Source organism: Alternaria infectoria (genome assembly GCF_024043175.1).
Source record: "Alternaria infectoria strain BMP 0036 chromosome Unknown scaffold_3, whole genome shotgun sequence".
NCBI classification, from domain to species: Eukaryota; Fungi; Ascomycota; class Dothideomycetes; order Pleosporales; family Pleosporaceae; genus Alternaria; species Alternaria infectoria.
This window is the reverse complement of record NW_026250692.1, coordinates 1,881,101-1,904,417: the sequence shown is the minus strand read 5'-3', so window position 1 is coordinate 1,904,417 and position 23,317 is coordinate 1,881,101.

Genomic DNA, 23,317 nt, shown 5'->3' with positions numbered 1-23,317 from the left:
TATATTAGTAGAACTAGTAGTAGACGTAAACACTTTAGTAAATTATATAAATAATATAATTAAGCTATTATAAAGGTAGAGTAATTAGAAAGAACTACTAGAGAAATTAGATATGTCTTAATTATAACAAACACTAATAAGAGATACTTAATAGGTATTTACTTAATAAAAAGAAATTAAAAAATACTAGTAAGTAGAAAAAAGATAAACGCTAAAAGTAAAAAGAGAAATATACTATAAAACTAAAAAACTAAAAATACTAAAGAAGAAAGTAAAAGAATTAAGTAGAAGTGTAGCGTTCTACTAAGTATAAAATTACTCTTCTTCTAGTAGAGAAGTCTTCTACTAGAACGTTATAAGAAAAAGTTTAATTAATATCTAAGAGTAGAGTACTTTAAGAGACGCTACTAGAGCTTACTACTTATAGTTAGATATTCTTATCTTCTTATACTTTTATAGTACTAGAGTTATAGGCTATCTAGATACTTTTATTATTAAGTTAGTTAGTAAGTCTAGAGTTACACTATTACTATAAAGAAGATAGCATAAATTATAAGATATTAACGCTATTATTATTATTACTAATATTAGTAATAAGTAATATAGTAGTTTTATTCTATATAATAGCTTCTACTCTAGAGTCTAGTATAGAGCTTAGAATATAATAGTTATAAGTATTTTTCTATATTTACTAGCTTTAAATATAGTTCTACTTACGTACTTTCTACTTAGTAAAAGAGAACTTAGCGTTAAAGTTCTTTTTAAGTTTACTTATACTCTAGAGCTAGACTATAGTAAGCTACTTATTATATATTATAGAGTAGTCTTACTATTAAATAAAATACTTATATTAACTAGTTATATTATTAACGTAATACTTAAGTATATACTTAATAGGCTTAAGCTCTAGTTTCTACAAAGTAGTAACTTCTTAGAGAATAGAAAAAGAGTAATTCTAGAGATTTTACTTCTAAGTATAATATAGTTTAAGCTAAGTAGTATTTATAATATTATATATCTTAGAATTAAGTAGTTACTTAATATAGAAAGCGTTTTTTCTAATCTTCTTAAGAACTTTAAAGAGACTATACTATTAAAAACTAAGCTTTTTTAAAAAGTTACTCTTTATTTAGTAGCTATAATAAAGAACTAAGGTAGTATAGTTACTAAACTAGAGTTATATCTAAAGGTATAAGTAGTTATAGATATTCTTTTAAGTAACTTTTATAAAGTTAAGAGCTTCTTTAGCTTATTTTTAGTAGTTAAGCCTAAGTAGCTTAAAGTTCTACTTTAAGAGAGTAGATTTAGTATCTAGAATTTTAATTTCTTATAAAGAGTTAAATTCTATAAAGTACTTATATAGAGTATAGCTAGTAGAGAGATTTCTACTAGTATTTATTATAAATTATATATAGGCTATTACTTCTATCTAGTCTTTGTTAGAGTTTTCTATAATAAAGAAGTAGATAGTAATTACTACTATTTAGTTAGTCTACTCTAATTAGCTATTAGCTTCTAGATAGTATACTACTATTATTATAAGCTTTGTACCTATTATCTTATATTATCTACTTATAAAGCCTTTAATAAATTTTAGATTCTAATTACTAATAATAGTTCTCTATATACTCTAGTTAGTAAGGTAGTTTATCTATATAACTACTACTAACTATTATACGCTAGTTTATATATTCTTACTAGAAATAATATTAATAGCCTTTAAGGCGTAATATATCTTACTAAGAAAAGTATTATAGCTATATATAGTCTCTAGTAAGTATATTATAATATTAATATATATAATCTTAAAGAAGTATATACTTCTATTAATAAGTTTAAAAGAGCTATATAGCTAGTATTATATAGTCTAGATTATTTTATAAAAAGAGTAAAACTTAAAGTAAAGTTTTAAGTTCTCTATAAGCTTATAAATAAAGAAGAATAACTTAATATAAGTATATATTTAGTTAAACTTTTAGTAGTAGAAGTTATTATAAGCTTAGTAGAAGATTTTAGTAGTAAGTAACTTTAGTATATATAAGCGCTTAGTACTATCTACCTAGTCTTAGTAATATAGTAGACTATTCTTATAAAGAAATTATAAACTATATATTAGTTATATCTTATTCTTATTATTCTAGTAGTTACTAGATACTATAGTAAGAACTTATGCTTAGAGAGTATCTACCTAGTACATAAGTTTAAGGTAGTTCTTAAAGTTATTACTTATTTCTATAATAAAAGTATAAAAGATATAGATAATATTCTTAAGTATATTAGTCTAGTAGTCTAAATCTAGTATAGTGTTAAGTCTTAGCCTTAAGAGAGCGTCTAGTATAAGATATAATCTACTAGATTTATATCTAATATTAAGGTTATATTATTATAAATAAAGTAAGGCCTTAGTAAGTCTAAGATTTAGACTTTTAAGAGATTCTATTATAGTAAGTTTTTACTAATATATAATTATAGTTATAGTAGCGTAGTCTATAAATATATATACTTTAGAGGTAGTCTAGATTATATAAAAGACTTTCTTAACTATCTAGTATAAACTAGCTATTTTAAGTTTAGTAGAGAAGTACTATTACTCTAGACCTAATAGATACTTAGAGAGAAATATAACTAGTTGTATAGATTATTTTTTAAAGTTAATAAATCTCTTTAACTAGTATATAGGTGTTAGAAAGTATAAAGATATATTACTATAAAAACGTAAGGTAATTAGTATAGATAAGAAAGTATATAAGTAATAGTTTTAGTAGAAAAAAGTTCTATTATAAAGAGATTCTATTATCTAAAGTATTATATAAGAGTCTAATACTAAAAAGTATAAGTAAAAGATAAAATAGTAGATAATAAGATAATTCTAAAAAGCTCTTATTAAAAGACGTTCTCTCTCTAAGTAATTTTTAGGTTATTAAAAATTTAATTTATATAAGAATACCTTATATACTAGTATAAACCTTCTCTTTCTAGTAGTATAGTTCTATTATACTATCTAGAACGTGTTAATTACTTATAGTATAAAGAAAAGATAAAGAAAAAATATAGAAAAGAAAGTAAAAAGTAAAATAAATAATTAAGTAGAGATATAGATAATATACTACTATAGTGTAAGTAGTAAGTAGATTTTAGATAAAATAAGAAGCTTACCTAAAATCTAAGTATAGGTAATGTTATAGGTATATCTAGTCTACTTTACGTTTTATCTACTATAATATAGCTTAGATAGGCTAGTAAAAGAAGCTAATAGAGCTAGTGTTAGTATCTTAAACTAAGAAAAAAGTAGTAAAACTAGTAGTAGTAATATTATTAAAAAGCGTAAGAAGCTAAAGAGTAATAATAAACTAAACGCTAGACTACTAGCGTAAGCCTAAGAAGTCTTAAATAAAAAGAAAGAAGTAAGTATAGTATTAAGGTTAGTAGCGTTATAGAAGTAGTAGTAAATATCTAGTTTTATATTAATCTTATTAATAAGATATTTAATAGTATCTTCTATACTATAATTATAATTCTAAATATACTACTATCTCTTATAAGTAGAAAGTATACTCTTATTAGTAAAGAAGAAAATATTTAGGTATTTACTATTAGCGCTCTTAGTAAAGGTAGCTTTCTTAAGCTTCTTAACTACTAGCTATAGTATCTTAATCTCTCTAATAACGTACTTACGCTTTTTCTAGATATACTCTAGAATACTATTCTTATTCTTACTAAGAAGTTTATAGATCTTCTTACGTATAAAAGAGTTATTCTAGAAAACTTACGTAAGAATAGCCTTCTAGATCTAAAAGAAGAAGTTAATATATATATTTACTAGAAATATCTACTTAATACTACTATACTTATTATAATATCTAGATAGTATTATAGAAGATACTATAAGATTGTAATAAGCCTTTAAGATCTTATTATACGTTTTTATAGCTAGAATCTCTATAACGCTCTAGCGTACTATAATATACTATAAAAGAATTATTTAATAAATTTTAGTTACTAGTTTTATAGAGCTATAGAGTATTATAGAGTAGATAATATAAACGTCTTCTTCTCTATAAATAAACTTTATCTACTTTACACCTAGCGCTATTACTTATACTTCTTACGTTTAATTAATATTATTATACTATTCTTTAATAAAGCTAGTAGAATTCTTCTTAGTAGTCTTATGCTATTATAAGTATAGCTCTATATATTAATAGAAGCCTTCTAAAACCTCTATATAGTTCTAAGAGTTCTTATTATTAATTAAAACTAATTCTTAAATTATATCTACACTTTAACCTTAAGCGTAGATAAATAATAAATTAAGATTAATATAGTAAAAGAATATCTTATTACCTAGTATAGTATACTTAGCGTAGTAAGAATAAGAAACTATAGTATATTCTTTACAAAGTACTAAGTAGAGTATCTAGTAATAAAGGTTAGTATAAATAGCTTATTAAATAAGAGAATAGTATATAATATAAAGCTAGCTAAGATTCTTATTACTATTAATATATTAAAGATAGTAATAATATATCTTAAAGAATTCTTTAATAATCTTTTTAAGTTTCTTATTATTAAAGAATAGCTACTTAAAGTTCTTTATAGTAATATTACTCTTCTACTTAAAGTTTTCTACTAGCTTACTCTAACTTATCTTTTTACTAACTTTCTTTTAGAAAGAAATTAGGTATAGATTATAGGCTATCTAAGAGTAAAAGTAATAGCTAAAAAGGTTAGAGTTTTATTTACTAAGCTTATACTACTTAATAAAGAGAATAGATATAATTAGATAGATTTAGAGTTTATACTACTTATCTTAGAAAAGATATAGAAGAAGAAGAATATTATTTATAGCTTTTATATTTATAGCTTACTTAAAGAGATTTATATAGATAGCTATTACTTATATATAAGTCTAATAAATATAAGTACTATTAATTAATAAGCTATTAAAGTAGTAACTAATATAGACTTCTTAATACTACGCTTAGATAACTTTAATACGTTTATAGTTATTAAGTTTAGTGTACTTAGAGTAGCTATTAAGAATTAGTTAAAGAAAATTAGAAGTTCTATCTAGATATTTATAGTTCTTAGCTATAGTTAAAGCTTTAAGCTTATTAGAATTCTAGTTTTTATCTTCTAAATTATCTTTATTAAGCGTAGTATCTATCTTCTTAGATAAAGATTAGTAAGCTAGAGTAGATTTTAGAGCGCTTACGCTAGATAGTAGTAGTAGTAGTAGAAGACTAGTTTATATACTATAAAGCCTTAATTTCTATAACTTAGCTACTACTACTCTCTTCTTAACTATCTTAAGACTAGCCTAGCGCTCTTAGTATACTTACTTCTCTAGATTTATAAAAAAAGTAACTAATCTAGCTCTATCTAGTTATCTTACTCTAATCTTCTTTAGCTCTACTTTAATATAATTACTACTTTTATTAATTACTTTTAACTTATATAGAGATAATCTAAGTTCTATTATAATAGAAATAGCTAATTAATAGATAGAGTAAAGCTTTATCTAGTATCTAGCTATAGTATTAGTAATTATTACGTTATTACTACTATAAAGAGTGTATATAATCTAGTAGTTCTTATTAGAATATCTATTAGCTATATATAGAAAGATATATTACTAAAACTTATATTAACTATTATAAGTACTATTTTTCTTATACTTATAAGTAAAAGAAACTATAATATTTCTAGTAGTAAGGCTAAGTATACCTAGCGTTATACTATACTTCTTATAGTTCTTTTTTAATACTTTAATAAAATACTTTAAAAGAGATAGTATCTTAGAAAGTAGATTTTTCTTAGTAAACTAAATAGTTACTTTAATAGAATCTTTTAAAGTAGCCTAGTCTTATATAATAATATTAGTCTTAGTGCTTTTATATAGAGTATAGATACAAATAGCTACTACTTAGACTAAGAAAAAAGCTATATTACTAATATCTAGACGCCTAAGATAGAACTATATATTAAATATAGTCTAGTAGTTATATAAAACCTTACTTAAAAAGTAAAAGACGTAGCTTATAAGACTAGGCTCTAATACGTTAACGCTCTTAGTAGTAGTAGTTAGCTCTATAATATACTTATTCTTAGTATTCTTAGCTTAGCTTAAGACTTAATACTAGCTATTAAATACTTTAACACTACTATACTTATCTATAAGCTTTAGTAGCGTCTTAACTATATTAGATACTTTAAGAATAAAGTTAGTAATCTAGTTAAATAGAAAGGTTACGTTAGTTATAAATATATTAAGAATAACCTTCTATTACTTAGAAGACTACTATTTAAGACTAGTAATAAACTTTATTATCTTACTATTAATATTTAAATTCTAAAGATTCTAGTTCTAGGCTAAAGTAAGAACTTAGTTCTTAGCTTTAGTATATAGAGCCTAGATAATTATAAGAGTATCTTTCTTTAGACGTAAACTAAATAGAGTAGTAAAGAAAAAGCTAGCGTTACTTTTAGAGGCTTAACTATAGATACCTAAAGTAGTAAAATTCTTAGTTAGACTAAGTATATAAAGCTTAAAAGGTAAATCTTTCTAAGAAAAAGTCTTTTATAAAGAAAAGCCTTAGCTATAAAAGAAAGTTAACTTTCTAGTATTTATAGCTTTACTTTTACTCTTATTCTTATTACTAGCTATTTTTTACTAAGCTTCTAGTAACGTAAGTATTTTTCTTTAGTAATCTAAGGCTAGCTCTTATAAAGAAACTCTTACTAAACTAGCTTAGAGTATAAAACTAATAGTACTAAGCTTATATATATATATATATAGTTATACTTATACGCTTATTTATAGAATTAGTTATAGATATAGTAGACTAAGCGCGCGCTTTTATATATAGAGTTAATAGTAACTAGAAGTTATAAAAAAGGTTTAAGTAGCCTATAGGCTTATTATACTTCTCTATACTAGGCGTAGTAGTTATAGTTATAGTTATAGTTATAGTTACTAAAATAGAAAATAAGAAAGGTTAAGTTAATAAAGAAAGAAAGAAGATATAGCTTACTTCTAAGAGGTAACTATAGTATATAGAGGTAGAAAGAAAAGATTAAAAAGGTTAGAGAAGAAAAAAAAAAGTAATAGCTAAAAAAAGGTATATATATATATATAATTAAGAGACCTCTATCTATTATAGTATTATAATATTATAATATTAATAGATAAAGTTAGAAGGTAAAATTATAGTAAAGGTAAAGTAATTAATTACGTAATTAGCTATTATACTTAGTAGTGTTCTTATACGTATAGTAGTATTAGTAAATAAATAGTATTATATTATTATAGTAGTAATAACTAGATTTTAAGTAAAATTCTAATCTACTTAAAATCTATATATTAGAACTATTATAACCTATAATTATTAGAATTATAGCTAAAGAACTATAATAGCTATATAAATATAGTTTAAAGAAAGTTTAAAGCTAGATAGAATAGTTAAAAAGATAATACTTATTATAATTAGTACTAGTATTTCTAATATTAAAGTTATAAGAAAGCTATAATACTTATAGCTCTTTCTTTTATTATCTCTAAAAGCGTATAAAAGTAATAGAGAATTAGCTACTAAAGATAAAATAGTTATAGTTATTATAGTAGTTTCTAAGTAGTTACGCGTAGAGTTATAGCTAGTTATTATACGCAGAATTATAGCTATTATATTCTCTAGGTATTCTAAGTATATTAAGATAGTAGTAGAATAGATACATTCTTATCTACCTAGTAGTAGTTACTTTCTAGAGACCTAACTATAGGTAGACTAATACTACTAGAAATTACTATTCTAAGCTCTAATTTAAGTAGCTTAAAAAGCTTAGAATAGTAAATTAACTAAGTCTAAGTAGTTATTACTAAGTAGAGGTAACGCCTTAGTAGTTATATAACTCTATAGTCTAGTAGACTAGTAGTAAAGAATTTAATATAAGATAGAATATAGTAAGATAGTAAGAATAGTAGTAGCTATTTTCTCTACTTTATCTTAAGATTTATAGTACTTATACTCTACTAAGAGTATCTAAATATATACTACCTAGCGCTTATAAAAAAAGATATTACTATATATAGTAAACTCTTTATCTATATTATCTAGTATTAATATTATAGTAGAGAAGTTAGAAGTAGTAAAGAGTACTTAGAGTAGCGTTTACTTTAGGCTTTAGTAGTAGCTTCTAGCTAAACGCTACTATAAGCGCTATGCTATCTTTATTACTACTTACTTTATAGTTTATAATATATTTATTTAGTATAGTTTAAGACTATAGAGATATTAGACGCTTCTCTTACTAGTAGTAGTAAAAGTTAATAGAAGCTAGAAAGAGAGTATAATAAGTAAAAACTTATTATTACTATTAAAGTATAAGTATAGTAGAAAAGAAGCTAGAATAAATTAAGGTTAAAAGTAAAAAGAGCGCTACCTTTTTAGTTTTAGTAGAACTTATAAAATACTTCTTTATAAAACTAATATAGTCTATATATATTTATAATATTAAGATTCTTTATAGTATAGTTAACGTACTAAAAGAGAAAGAAATAAAAAAAGACTAAAGAAGTATACTTTAAATACTTAGTAATAGTAGACTATATATTATTAAAGAGGCTTTTAGATAAAAGAGTCTATAGTAAACTTTTTCTTCTCTTTCTTAAGTAAAGGCTATTTTATAGTCTAAGCTCTTTCTCTATCTAATACTAATAATATATTAAAATTAGAGAAAAAAATAAAGTCTAGTCTAAATACTCTCTATTCTTCTTCTATAAAGCGCTTAGTAATAACTATACTTAGCTAACTAATAAGCCTTAAAAGAATACTTAGCTAATTAATAAGCTTTAAAGCGTTACTTACTTCCTCTTTCTTAAGCTATAGTTAGAAAGAGGTATTCTAGCTATTTTCTTTATTATTATTAATAGAGCTAGCTAGCACGTTAGTAGAGATATTAGTATTCTTTTAGTTATCTAGGTTATAGAGCTTTATCTAGCCTTAATATTACTTAGTAATATTTTCTAGTATTTATTAGTAAAAAAGCTTTAGTCTTTTACCTAGAATAGTATATAAAAGTAGCGTTCTATTAAGATTCTTAATCTAGTAAGTATCTTACTCTAGCTATAGGCGTTAAATATAATATAGACCTATCTACCTAGCGTTAAGCTTCTTATCTCTAAATATATTAATCTTCTATATAGAGTTTTATAGAAGAACTAGATTACTAAGTTAAAGCTTCTTATAGCGTATTTTCTTAGTATTATTCTAATAATTCTTCTTAGCTTAATATAGTTAATTAGTATAAGTAATAGTATTCTTAGTAAATTAGTTCTAGAAGTCTAATTATATTACGCGTATTACTAGAAGTTATACGTAATTCTTTACTTCTTAGAATAAAAGAGTCTGCTATATTAGAAGCTCTAATTCTAATAGAAGAACTAGATTTTATCTAGTAATTAACTAGTATAGTAAATAGCCTATCTAAGACTAAGTAGAAATATAGTTAGTAAGAAGAATAGTAGGTAAGTTATTTACCTATAGGCCTAATAGCTTAGCGAGAGTATTAATAATAGGCTTATATCTACTCTTAATCTTATCTATAGCCTATAAATTATATAAGAATAACTAGATATACTTAATTTTATAGTTAGCTATAAGATACTTTACTACCTTAGTAAAGTCTAGTCTACTATTAACTAAGAGCTTACGTATTATACTTTATTAATAGATAATATTCTTATAAATAAACTTAGTAATAGTGCTAGACTTATTATTAGAAAGTACTCTAGCCTCTAGCTATCTACTTAAGTATTCTCTAGTAATAATAAAATACTTCTTACCTTAGTAGTAAGGTATATAAACTATATTAATTATAACTAACTTCTAAATTATAAAGCTATATATATTAGTTAATATATTAACTCTTCTCTTAGAGAAGTAAAGCTAGTATTTAGAATAACGCTAAATTCTTTCTTAAACATCTTTATATATATTAGACTACTAGTAATATTAGAAGAGTATAGAGTATATAGTATTAGTTCTATAATAGCTAATAGTCTTATATATTAACTATATAGTTTATAAGTAAATATTAGTATTATTAATAATATAGCGTATAGCTATGTTTCTTAAAGTCTTATAGAAGAGCGCGTAATTATATATAAAGAAGTTTAGAGCTCTCTTCTTCTATATATAAAGCTCTTTTAGTATTATACTTTTAGAAACTTTAAAGTTAATAAAAAACTAAGTAATTTACTTAGATTATTTAGTATACTTATGCTTAAGTACTTAAGACGCTCTAATAAGTAGTAGCTCTTCTTCTATACTTCTAATTATATAGTTAATAAACTTTTTAAGATTATTCTTAAACTCTTTTAGTAGAATTTAATTATTAGATTTAGAGTAGTAAGAGAGAGTGTCTATAATAATATTCTTCTTTCTAAAGACGTAGATAATGTTAAAGTTCTAAAGAAGAATAGTAGAGATCTACTAATTTATAACTAATTCTAAGTTATTAGTAGAAGAGTAATTAAGCTAAGTAATAAGTATTACTATATTAGTTTTAATAGTAAAGTATATACTATATAGGTATATACAAAACTTCTTTAAAGCCTATAGCACTACTTTATATTCTAACTTAGTAGAATACTAAAGATATTCTCTTACTAACTAAAGTGTACTTTTAAATTAAATAGAGTAGCGTCTACTATTAGCCTATAGCTACTTAAGGTAAGCTTCTTTTCTATTCTAACTAGTATTAGTTATAAAAAAGACCTTATACTTTAATATATCTAAGTAGTTAAGGCTTACTAGCGCTAGTACTAAGTATATAGTATATTTAAGTATATATATTACTTAATTCTAATCTAGACTCTACTTATACTTTATATCTCTATAAAGAAGATAGAAGAAAGGCTTAGTAATAGTAGTAAATTCTTTTACCTAGATATAGTAGTAGATATATAGTCTAAGAAATAAGTAAATATTACGTATATTATAGTAAGGTAGCTAATTTAAAAGCTTCTAGACCTTCTTACTATTAGAATAGTATTTTTTAGAGCTAATCTTATAGCTAATAACCTCTAGGCGCTCTATAAGAAAGTAGTACTTCTTACTAAAAACTATCTCTTCTACGCGCTTAACGTCTATAAGAATATAGTTAAGTTAGAAAATATATTTATAAACGTAGTAATAAATACTAGATATAGCTATTTCTCTACTATAGTCTATCTTAGAACCTTTATAAGTAATATTATTAATAAATACTATAGTGTTTAGCTAATAGTTCTTAAGAATCTTTATTATAACGCGCTAGAATACTATAACTAAGTTAGTTACCTCTATAACTATAGTATATAAATAAAAAAGACTAACTAGTGTCTAAAAGACTATTATATTCTAGCTTATAGTGTAAAGAGTAATTTAATTATAACTAGAATAGAAATTTATAAGAAAGTTAATAAGATATCTAGTAAAGTGTTTAGAGAACTTATCTACTATTAGTAGTAGATTTATATTACATATACTAATAGCATTAATCTTTTATATATTAGAGATCTATTAAGCTTCTCTATTCTTCTTAGAAACTAGGTACTATAAGTTATAATACTAACTATTATAGCGTTTTTAAGTACTTCTATTAAGGTAAGTATTAGCTATATTAACTATAACCTACTTAAGCTTCTTAGAAATAGTAAAGCTTTACACTTACTAAGCTTTATATTTAACTATATAGATCTTATATAGTAGATATATATTAGAGTATATTCTACTAGATTTAGTAAATTTCTATAATAAAGCTACTTTTCTATTATAGAGTATCTAGATAAAGAGATTTCTCTCTTCTTATATAACTTATAATCTAATATAAAGGTTAGCTAGTTTCTTAAGTATAAGATAAGTTTCTTATAAAAATATAGCGTATTATAGTTTAAAGATATTATTATATAGTTCTAGATCTAGTTTATAAATAGATAAGTAAAGTTATTAACACTAAATAGCTTATTTCTTCTAGTCTTTCTATTTAAACTCTATTAGCTTATTTACTTAAGAAATATTAATAGATTAAACCTTCTTATCTATAGTTTTATATAAGATAGTAACCTTTAGTTACTAATAAGTTCTATACGCGTAATTAAGTATCTTCTTATAGTTAATCTTATATATAATAGTATACTTAGTAAGCTTCTATTTATACTAAATAATTAGCTTAGTGTTCTTATTTACCTAAGGTACTTCTACGCTATTATTAAAAAGAAAGCGCATTTATCTTCTTTATATCTATTAGATACTTACTAGAAATAGTATATTATATTACCTAAAACTATATATTAGATTACACTACGCTTTTTAGTATAGATACTAAACTATAGAAGAATCTTAAGATAGCTCTAAAGTAGAGTTAGTTATAGTACTAACTTATATATATTTTATAGCGTTATTATTCTTATTCTCTTACTTATAATCTATAGTAAAGAATAGATATATAAGCTTAGAGTCTAAGGTAATAAAAAAAACTAACTTAGTTCTATTCTTAGACTAAATATAATATTACACTCTACTAAATATATTATATTATATTTTAATATATAACACTATATACTATAATTCTCTAAGTATAGCTAAGCGTATAAGATTTATAATAATATAAAAGGTAGTGTAAATAACTATAGTGCTAATACGTATAGAGACGTTAAACGTAGTACTAATAAATAGCTTATAGCTACTATTAGTAGAAGTAACTTTTTATAGTAGGTTACTAAGCTTTTATATCTAGTATTTATATAGTATCTTTAGCGCGCGCGCTACGCTAAGGTAAAGAATATTTATCTACGCGCTTATATTAATAAGGTATTTAATAGAATTACTATAAATATAAACTTAGGTCTCTAGTAGGTCTATTTATATAAACGCGTGTCTAGCGTATTACTATACTCTATATACTATCTTAGTAGGTATATAGTTAAGAGTATTACTCTATAAGTTACTATAACTAGTAACTTTATATTAAGTTTACGTATTTAAATAGTATATATTAATAGTATTATAGAAGGCGTTAGTATTATATTAATATAACTATATAGTTAGTAGAGATTATAATAGATATTTATAGAAGGCGTAATAGTAGAGCGTAGACGCGTAGAAGAGCGTATAAATTTTAGATAAAAATAAAGCCTACCTAAAATCTATAGCGTAGCTAGCCTTAAAGCTATTTACTATTCTAATACTATTTACACTAATACTATTCTTTTTTAAAAGATTATATAATTAATTAGTAATATTATTCTAACTAATTAAATTAGAAACTATTATCTCTTATACTTTCTAACTTAGAAGCGCTATTATAATATAATTAAGTTATCTTTTAATAAGCTTCTTAAGTTCTAGATTAGAAAGAGCGTCTAAGAACTTAACTACCTTCTTCTTATAGCCTTATAATAAATATCTAGAATTAGCTAATATACTATTATTAATATAGATATTAGCTAGTAAATAAATAACTATAAATAGTATGTTAGAAGCTTATAGAAGAAATAGCTATTCTAACTAACTATTCTCTAGCATTATAGTAGTATCTAACGCCTATAAGTTAGAAACCTATTTAATTATATCTTTTTTAGGTAATAGCTAAGAGCTCTATAACTACTTAGAGAGTCTACTTCTCTTCTTAATATAGCTATTATAAACTTAATTAGAGTTACTAAGAATACTCTTATTTAGATATCTAATAGTATTATCTTTAGCGCTATAGAGAAATATAGTGTTCTTACTACTAATAATAATACTATTAAAATTAATATTATTAAGTAGCTAGGTCTACTTAGAGTACTTAATATCTTTCTAAAACTAAATAAACTACTATTAAGTATTTTTATAATTAATATAATAGTCTAAATAGATAATTATATTAGCTAAGTTTAATTACTTAAGAATATACTTAAGGTAAGAGTCTCTCTTAAACTTCTTAGAAAGAACACTAGACGCAGGCTATTCTATTATATTATTAGTAACGTTAAAATACTTTTTAATCTTAGACTTAAGCTATTTAAGCTTATAGATTAATAGAGAAGTACTAGAGATTTAGTTAAGATAATTATAAGGTAGGCTAAAATAGTACGTTTCTTACTTACGCTTACTATTCTAATAGTAACTAATCTAATCTAGGTTATAGAGGTTATTATAGAGTTTATACTTAGTAATCTTATAACTTTTCTTATTATATATATAGTAAGTGTTAGTATACTTAGCCTTTCTATACTAAATAGTTTCTCTCTTAGAAGCTATATTTCTAAGTATTTTAGTAATAAAAGAACTATTATTTCTCTTAATAGAAAGCTTTTTCTTAGTTATATAGCTTATAAAGTATAAAGTATTATAGAGGTTTTTAAAGATTAAAGTAACTAATAAGTAAGCTATAAAGAAATAAACTATATCTATATTAAGCTTTAGTCTATTTAGTAATATTATAAGTTATTCTACTTTAGAATCTACGTTAGAAAAAAGTAAAGATTCTTACTTCTTCTATTACTTCTTAAGATTAGTAATAACGCTCTTTACCTTCTCTAGGTTAAAAGTAGCGTACTTATTAGTAAGTATAATATATTTTATCTTAGTATCTATACTACTGCGTTTCTAAGTATATATATTATTAATAGTATTATTTTTTCTATAGTATTTCTTAAGAAAGGTGTAGATCTTATCTATATAGTACTTAGCCTAATTATTACCTTTAGAAGTATTAAGTATTATAAAAGTAACTATCTACTTATTATACTTTAGAAGTCTATAGTAGAAGAGAAAGCTAAGTTTCTTTTATAGAACTTACTTATTAGTAATATAAGCTTCTACTATTACGTAGAAGTAAGTATAATACTTAGTAAGACTAGGTAGATTATTTATATACTTATAGATAAAAGCTTATAAGTATAAGCGCTTACTTATTTTAATAGTAGTATTCTTATCTATCTAGTATTTCTTTATATTTACTTTAAGCTTAGCCTAGTTCTTCTTCTTATAACTAGTAAAAAGCTTAATAATATAAGTAATAGAGTAATTCTTATTACTAATATAATCTAGAAAAATAAAAACTTTTATCTTATTAGAGAGGCCTCTATTATTAGCTTATTAGTTATAGTTTTTAAGAAACTTAGTAACGTTATTACTAGTAAAGACTAGAGTAGCGTGTCTAGAGTAAACTATAGAAACTACACTATTAGTTACTATTATAAATAATAATATACTCTCTACTTTAGAGATAGTTCTAGAAGTTAGTATCTTTAGTATTAAAGTAGTTAAAGAAGTAGTAGATAAATACTTAGAAAAGAGAATTACTAGATCTTTTAATATCTTACACTTTTTCTATTTCTTTAGTAGTTATTATAGTTCTAAATAACTTATAAAGAAGCTAATACTTCTTTACTTAATAGCTTAAATACTAAATAGATATTATACTATAAAGATTATATAATTAAAAGATAAGTTCTAAATACTTACTAGTATTTAATGCTCTTTATCTAATAGTAGAGAATACTTTCTAAATACCTTTATAGTTAGTATAGCTTAGCGTTTTGCTTACTATAATACTCTATTAGGTTATTAGTTCTATTAAACTGTAGTTCTGCACTAGTATATATTCTAAATATACTATTATAGTATTATATTAACCTAGCTAGCCTAGCATTTTATTATACTTTTAATATTACTATTCTAAGTATTAGTTAAATTAACGTTTTCTAGTATTTCTAAGTAGTTACCTTATCTACGTAATTATCTTATCTAATATTACTTAGAGGTAAAGACGTAGTTAGCCTAAATATAACTACTATTATAGTTCTAGCTAACTTAAAAAAAAAAGCTAAGTCTATACTTATTATATCTATTATAGTTATTATTACTATATACGTTGTATTAACGTATACTAACTACTTCTTATACTACGTAGTAGAATATATCTCTATAGACTTTACTATTTATATAGGTATTAGAAAGTATAAAGATATATTACTATAAGAACGTAAGGTAATTAGCATAGATAAGAAAGTATATAAGTAATAGTTTTAGTAGAAAAAAGTTCTATTATAGAGAGATTCTATTATCTAAAATATTATATAAGAGTTTAATACTAAAAAGTATAAGTAAAAGATAAGATAGTAGATAATAAGATAATTCTAAAGAGCTCTTATTAAAAGACGTTCTCTCTCTAGGTAATTCTTAGGTTATTAAAGATCTAATTTATATAAGAATACCTTATATACTAGTACACTAGATAGTAGATAATAAAGTATTATTTTTATATTCTTCTAGTATATTAGAATTTACTATAATAGGTTCTAGATTATTAATTACGTAGTAGACTATATATATAAAGCTATATTCTTTTAAGACATTAATATTAATATAAAGAGTCTAAAGATAATTTTAATAAATTAGCTTAATAATAAAGTTTTATAAAGATTATACGTTATTAAAAGCTTCTCTAACTAGACTATCTACTAGAATAGTTATAGAGGCTATAGTAATAGCTTTCTCTTAGCCTTTCTTCTTTAGAGTAAAATATAATAGCTTAGTTTTAAGTATTATAAGAAGTTCTAAAATTTAAGCTAAGTAAAGCGTTTTATTATTAAGAAATCTAATAGCGCCTATATACTTCTCTATATCTTTAGTGTACTAGAAAAAAGTAAGATTATATAGCGCGTAGATCTATTTATCTATTAAGATAACTCTAAATACGTCTACCTACTATTTAAGAAGTTTAATAGTTAGATATCTAATAAAGTACTTCTTAAGTATAAGAGTTATACTATAGTAATTAATTTAGTAGAAGAAAGTCTTAAGATACTAAAGGTACTTATTAAAAGTTTTAGAGAAAACTATAAAATTATCTATATATACTTTTATAAATTTAGATATATTACTAAGTATATTATTATCTATTCTCTAAATGTATACTACTAAGTTCTTAAAACTTATAGTATAGATATTAAGTATCTTAGCTCTATAGTGCGTATTTATAGTAAATTTATACTAGTCTTCTTTATAGACTTAAAACTAATAAAAGTAACTAAGACTATTAACTACTATAATATAGCGTACTCTATAAACTTAGCTTAAGATATTCTTTTAAGTAGTAAGTAAGTAATAATTCTTAATAATTTAGTAGTTAATATTACGTATATTAAGAATAAGTCTACCTTTTTTCTTAAGAGTTTTAATTCTATTTTTATCTTTAATAACTTTTCTTTTTATAATAAAAATAAAGATAGAAAATAAGTCTATCTTAGTAGCGCGCTTTATCTTCTTAGAATTAGTAAGTTTATTAAAAGTAGAGTTAATAATTACCTAGTTCTTAGGTTTAGTAGAGTATATCTTTAATAGTAGGTTAAGTTCTTACTATCTATCTCTAAAAGAAATAGATATATACTAATTATCTAGAACCTATATAAACTTTCTATTATTAACCTAGATTTAAGAGTACTATTAAGTAACTTTAAGAAGAGTAAAGGCTTTTAATAAGTCTTTATAGATAGTAATATCTATACTTAATTTTATTTTAAGTTTTAAAAGTATATTAAGGTCTAGTAACGTAGTAAAAGCTTAGTCTTTCTAATTAAGAGAGTACACGCTGTCTACGTTAAGTAGTATAGTAAGGCCTAATAGTAATCTACGTTAGATCTTTACTAAGTTTTAGATATTATTATAGATAATTACTTCTATAGTTTTTATATTAAGTAGTATAGCGTATAGCTATATAGTGTAGAGTAGATTATTTCTAACTTTAAGAATATAATTATAATTAGGTAATAGTAGATATAAAGTATATACTTTAACTCTTATAGTAGTATTAAAAAAGATTATAATAGTATTAAAAGTAGTTAGCTTCTATATTTTATAAGCTACGCTATCTTTTAGTTTTATAATAAGTAGAGTAGTAATACTTTTATATCTTAGCTAAATTATTATATAAAAGGTAATATTAAGTTAGATACCTTATAGTATAAAAGTATCTATTCTAAGTAGTATATTTAGACTAAGCTTAGAAGTAATATATATATAGACTTTCTATAGCGTAAAGATATACTTACTAGGCTTTATTATAGAAGGCACGTAGAGTGTAATATATATAATTTATTAAGTAGAGCTATTACCTAGCCTAGCTCTTATATATTAGACTAGAGCTAGTAGCTTTTTTTATTTTATATTTAGAAAATTTATTCTAATAAAGGTCTTATCTACTAAAGTAATTACAGCGCTAGTATTAGAATAGATAATAAGGCTTAGGTCTTCTTTTAATACTTTTATATTTAGCCTAAGCTTATACTAGTTCTAAAGTGTAGTTAATTCTTTAATAGATAGAGAAGCTATAGACTTAATAATTTAAATAGCTTAAGTAACTTAGTTATAGAAAACTAGTTATAGCTATAGAACTATCTTAGATTTCTTAACTATATCTAAATTAATAATAGTTATTATAAAAACTCTAGTAGTAAAGTGCTCTACCTAGATATACTTATATAAGCTATTATTAGAAGTAAAACTTTATCTATAATAGAGGTAGTTAATCTAGTAGTCTCTCTAAACTTTAACCTTTAGCTTACTATATTATAAAGTCTTAATAAACTTAGACTTCTTTAGTTTATTCTTCTTCTCTTCTTTAAAAGTGTTAACTAAAAAAAAAAGTTACTTACAAAGCTTATATTATATATCTTAGCTTACCTATACTCTAGAATTAAAATTATTACTTATCTTATTCTAGAAAGCGTTTTTCTAAGAAAGAGAAATAGATTTATTAGTATTAGAGTAGTAGAGTTTAAAAGCTTATTTAGAAAAGTCTAGAGCGTAGTCTATTAGTATATTATTCTTAATAAACTTACTAGGTATAGAGCCTTTAACTATCTAGTTATAGTAGGCTTTTTATATTCTTTTGTATAATTAGCTTAAGTTACTAGGTTACTAGCTTTCTAACTACTAATCTTAACTAGTATTATCTTACTATCTATACTAATTACCTAATATTTAGAAAGTATTCTATAACTATTAAGATTTGTACGCGCTTTATTAGTTATAATTATAGTTATTACTAGAAGCGTTAAGAGCGTTTTGCTAGTAAGTATTAGAAAAAGAGTAACTATTACTATTACTTTAGTAGTTTAAGTTTCTTAGTAAGTAACTAGATTAAGAATAGTTATAATTACTATAGTTTTTAAATACTAAATTACTACTATTTTATACGCTTAAACTACTATACTAGTAATAAAAGAAAGACTTACTATTTATAACTTTGTTCTTAAACACGTTAATAAAAGTATATTTTCTTTCTTTAATTATAGTAAGAAACTAGTCTAAAGATATAGTTATAGTAAGCTAAGAAAGAAAAGTGTATATATATAAGTCTAAGAGGTTCTAAGCGTATATTATATACTAGTTATTATTATTATAGCTATAGCTAGTATTCTAAGTAAGGCGTTTAACTTTAAAGTACTACTTAGCTAAAGAGTAGCTATTAATTATATTCTTAGAAGTATATATTTACTTCTAAAGCTAGCTTATTACTTTAGTAAGCTATATATAGAAAAAGCTAAGCTTATCTTTCTATTAGTTAAGGCTATTACTACTAATTACTTTAAGTTAGCGCTTAAGGCTTAGATTAGATTAGTACTAAAGCTAAGTGTTACTCTTAAAGTACTAGTATAAGTTATTTTATACTATATATTTAGGTATAGTATAAAAGGCTATAATAGTTTTTATAGTATTAAGAAAGTTATAGATATACTTATAGTAGGTTTTGCTAGCTACATTAGTAATATTATCTAGATAATCTTAGTATCTTATATCTAAATAAAAGAAACTAATAGTATCTACTTAGAACTTAAGTAAGCTATCTATAGCTTTTATAATAGTATTATTATTAGCTATCTTAGCTTCTTAAGAAGTAAGAGCTTATTAGCTATAGCTAAAACCTAACTATAAGTAGAAACTATTCTAGTAGTTAGCTTACGTAGTAAAAGTAGAGCTTAGTTATAGAGCGCTTTATTAAGAATACTATATAGTAAGATTATTCTACTAGTATAGTACGTACTTAATAGTTAGATTAATTATAGAGCTACTATATATATTTAAGGCTAATGTAGATACTAGCTTATTACTACTACTAATAAAGAAATTTAGCTTATAAATGTCTTAACTAATATTAATCTTAGTATAGAAATGCTATAAATAATAGGTATACTAGGTTTAGAGAGCCTAATTATACTAGCTAAGTATCTATACTATTCTATTCTTAAAGTTTATAAATATATTAATAATTTTAGTCTAGCTAATAGATTTATAATAATATATAGAGAAGCCTATAATAGTACTACTTTTAGTAAAAGAGAACTTTATAACGTTATAATTTTATAAGGTATTATAGTAGGCTAGTTAATAGGCTAAAGCCTAAGTAGTAGTAGAGATATAGCTATTAAGCTTAAGGTAGGCTTTATTCTAAATAGAAGGTTATACGTACTCTAGAACTTAGTACTATATTAGTTATAGTTATAGAGAAGAGTATAGTCTAAGTAAGATTATATTAGAATCTATTAGAGCTAGAAAGTATACTTCTACTAAATTATTAAGTGTATTAAGAGACCTAGTAATAAGTATAGAGATTAGTCTATAGTTAGTAGGCTTAAAGTAAGAAGTTTAGAAAAGATAACATTTCTTTATAATAGAGTTTTATTAATTAGCTAGCTAGAATACTTTACTTAGCTATAGAGAATATTTAGTAAGAGTAAGTTTAATGTCTAGCTAGAGTAGATTCTTCTTACTACTCTACTTATATACCTTTTTAGTAAAAAGTTATAAAGATTTACTTAGCTATAAAGATACTAAGTAAAAATCTATAACTATAGTAGAGTTAGAAGTAAAGTAGTTCTAAAATTATATAATACGTCTAGATAGGCGCGCTAGTTATTATAAAGAAGCTTATAATTTTACTTATAAGAGTATATAACTAGTAGCTTATAAGTAAACTTAGTAGAATAACTATAAAGAGGTATAACTAAAAGAGCGTAGTGTATTAAATTAGTCTAATCTTAGCTATTAGCTAGTAGTATCTTAAGCGTAGAACTAGTAGAGCTTAGTAGTTAGAGAAGTATTACTATACTTATCTTAGTATACTAAAAGTATTTCTTAATATATCTCTACTTAAGATAGTTACTAGTTACTAAGGTTTAAAAGTAATATAAGTACTATATAAATAAAAATCTACTAGAGGTAGTAAGAGCTAAGAGTATAAGTTATAGTAATATTCTTAAAATAGTTAAGCTTCTTTTTAAGATTCTTATTAGCTTTATATAGCTCTTCTAAGTAAGCTAACTAAACTAAAAAGTATCTAAGTTCTAAGTTATTCTTAAAGAATAGTTAGTAAGAGCTAGAGATAAAATAAGTTTCTTACTTAAGTAAGAATATATTAGCTTATTAATATTCTTAGAAAAAGCTAAGTACTTTAAAAGTTTTAATAATAAACTATATAACTTATAAAAGATTTAGAGTAATAGTAAAGTAGAGAGAGTTAGTATTATTAAAAGTAATAAAGTTATATACTTATATAATAGCGTCTCTAGTAAAAGTAGAAAGTTATACTAGACTAAGATCTTAAGAGTTTAGAGAAGGTAGATTATTATTTATAGAGAAGAAAGTAGTATAGAAAGTATATATTAGCTAGTACGTAGTACTATAGAAATATTAGCTTTATTTAGTAGAAATCTATTAGTAGAAGGTTAAGCTACTATAGTAATAGTGCTTATAGAAATTAGGTAGTATAGCTATTAGTACTAGAATATTACTAAAAGCGTTAGTAAAGATAGTAGTGTATTATAGAAGACTTATTTAGAGTATAGATAGTAGCTCTTTATACTAGTAATAGTTTAAATAGTAGTAACTTTCTACTAGTACTAGTATATACTTACTAGGTTTAGATAATTTAGGCTATTTATAATATAGAATTCTACTACTTTAAGAGGTATAACTTTCTTAGTAGTAGTTTATAATATCTAGACTTACTAGTAAGATTAGAACCTAGAGAAAGTATAAAAGTAGTATTATAGTAGTAGTAAGATACGTCTATAAGTTATAAAAAAACTTATAAATATTAATTTTATATACTATAAGTAGCGCGTTATATATTTAGAGAAAACTATTATAGTTTAGATAGTACTTAGCGTTACTATTTTATATAAGCTTATACTTAATTTAATTTTATTATAAAAGTTAAAGTCTTAATAATATTTTTCTAAGTCTAAAGAGAGTTATAGGTATAGCGTACTATATAAAATACTAGATACTAGAGTAAATAGTCTCTACTACTTTATTTAACCTTTATATAATTATTATAATATATATAGTATTACGCTATTAGAACTTAGTATAGAAAAAGCTATAGTTTATTATAGAGCTACTAACTATAAAGAATATAGTAGTAATACTAAGTAATTAATAGCTTTATAAGATTATAAGAAATAATAAATTAGAGGTGTTACTAAGAGTAAGCTACTATTTTATAAAATATAGATATAAGTATAATTATATTATAATGTCTACTAACTAACTAGTGTAGAAGGAGGAACTAAGTACCTATTAAGAAATTACGTAATATAGACTATCTTTACTAGCCCTAAGAGAAGGCCTATCACACAAGATACGTTTGCGAAAAGATACTGGTTAAATCGGTATCTATCATTCTCACTGGGGTCAAGACAGGGCATTGTCGTCTTTTTGGATGTCCTTCGTCCCAGTCAATAGTTTCCATTCTCTCACGTTGCTCCAAGGAACTTCACGACTGGACGACCGCCATGCCTCCAGAATTCTCAGCTGATATCACCTGATACTCCGCCTTCTTGCAATATATTCTGTGCTCCAAGTTAGTATCCAGGTTACTCACTCCTGGTATTTTGGTGGTGGCTGAGCGTAATCGCTAACCCTTGCCGCAGCTAGCCCCACCGTTCACCTCCTACACACTGTCACGATCTACTTCCAAACAGTGTTGACAATTATCAGAGGGCTATGCATGAGGTTCTGATCATAAGAAACCGCCGAGAAAAGAAAATGCAACCTTCTCGCGTTCAATACACACCAGCGTGAGGACCTGACCCCGATAAGCAGCACAGGATAAGGCTTGGCCCTCGTAACACTCGTCTCGGTATTGCGCACAGCCTGTAGGGAACAACTAGTTCGCAATCTTGCACGCGTTCTATATGCCTGCTCCTAGGGCCAGGCATATGCAGGCACACACCCGCTTGCAAAAATGTAGCTCAGCCTTGCTACCACTTCCTCGACATACA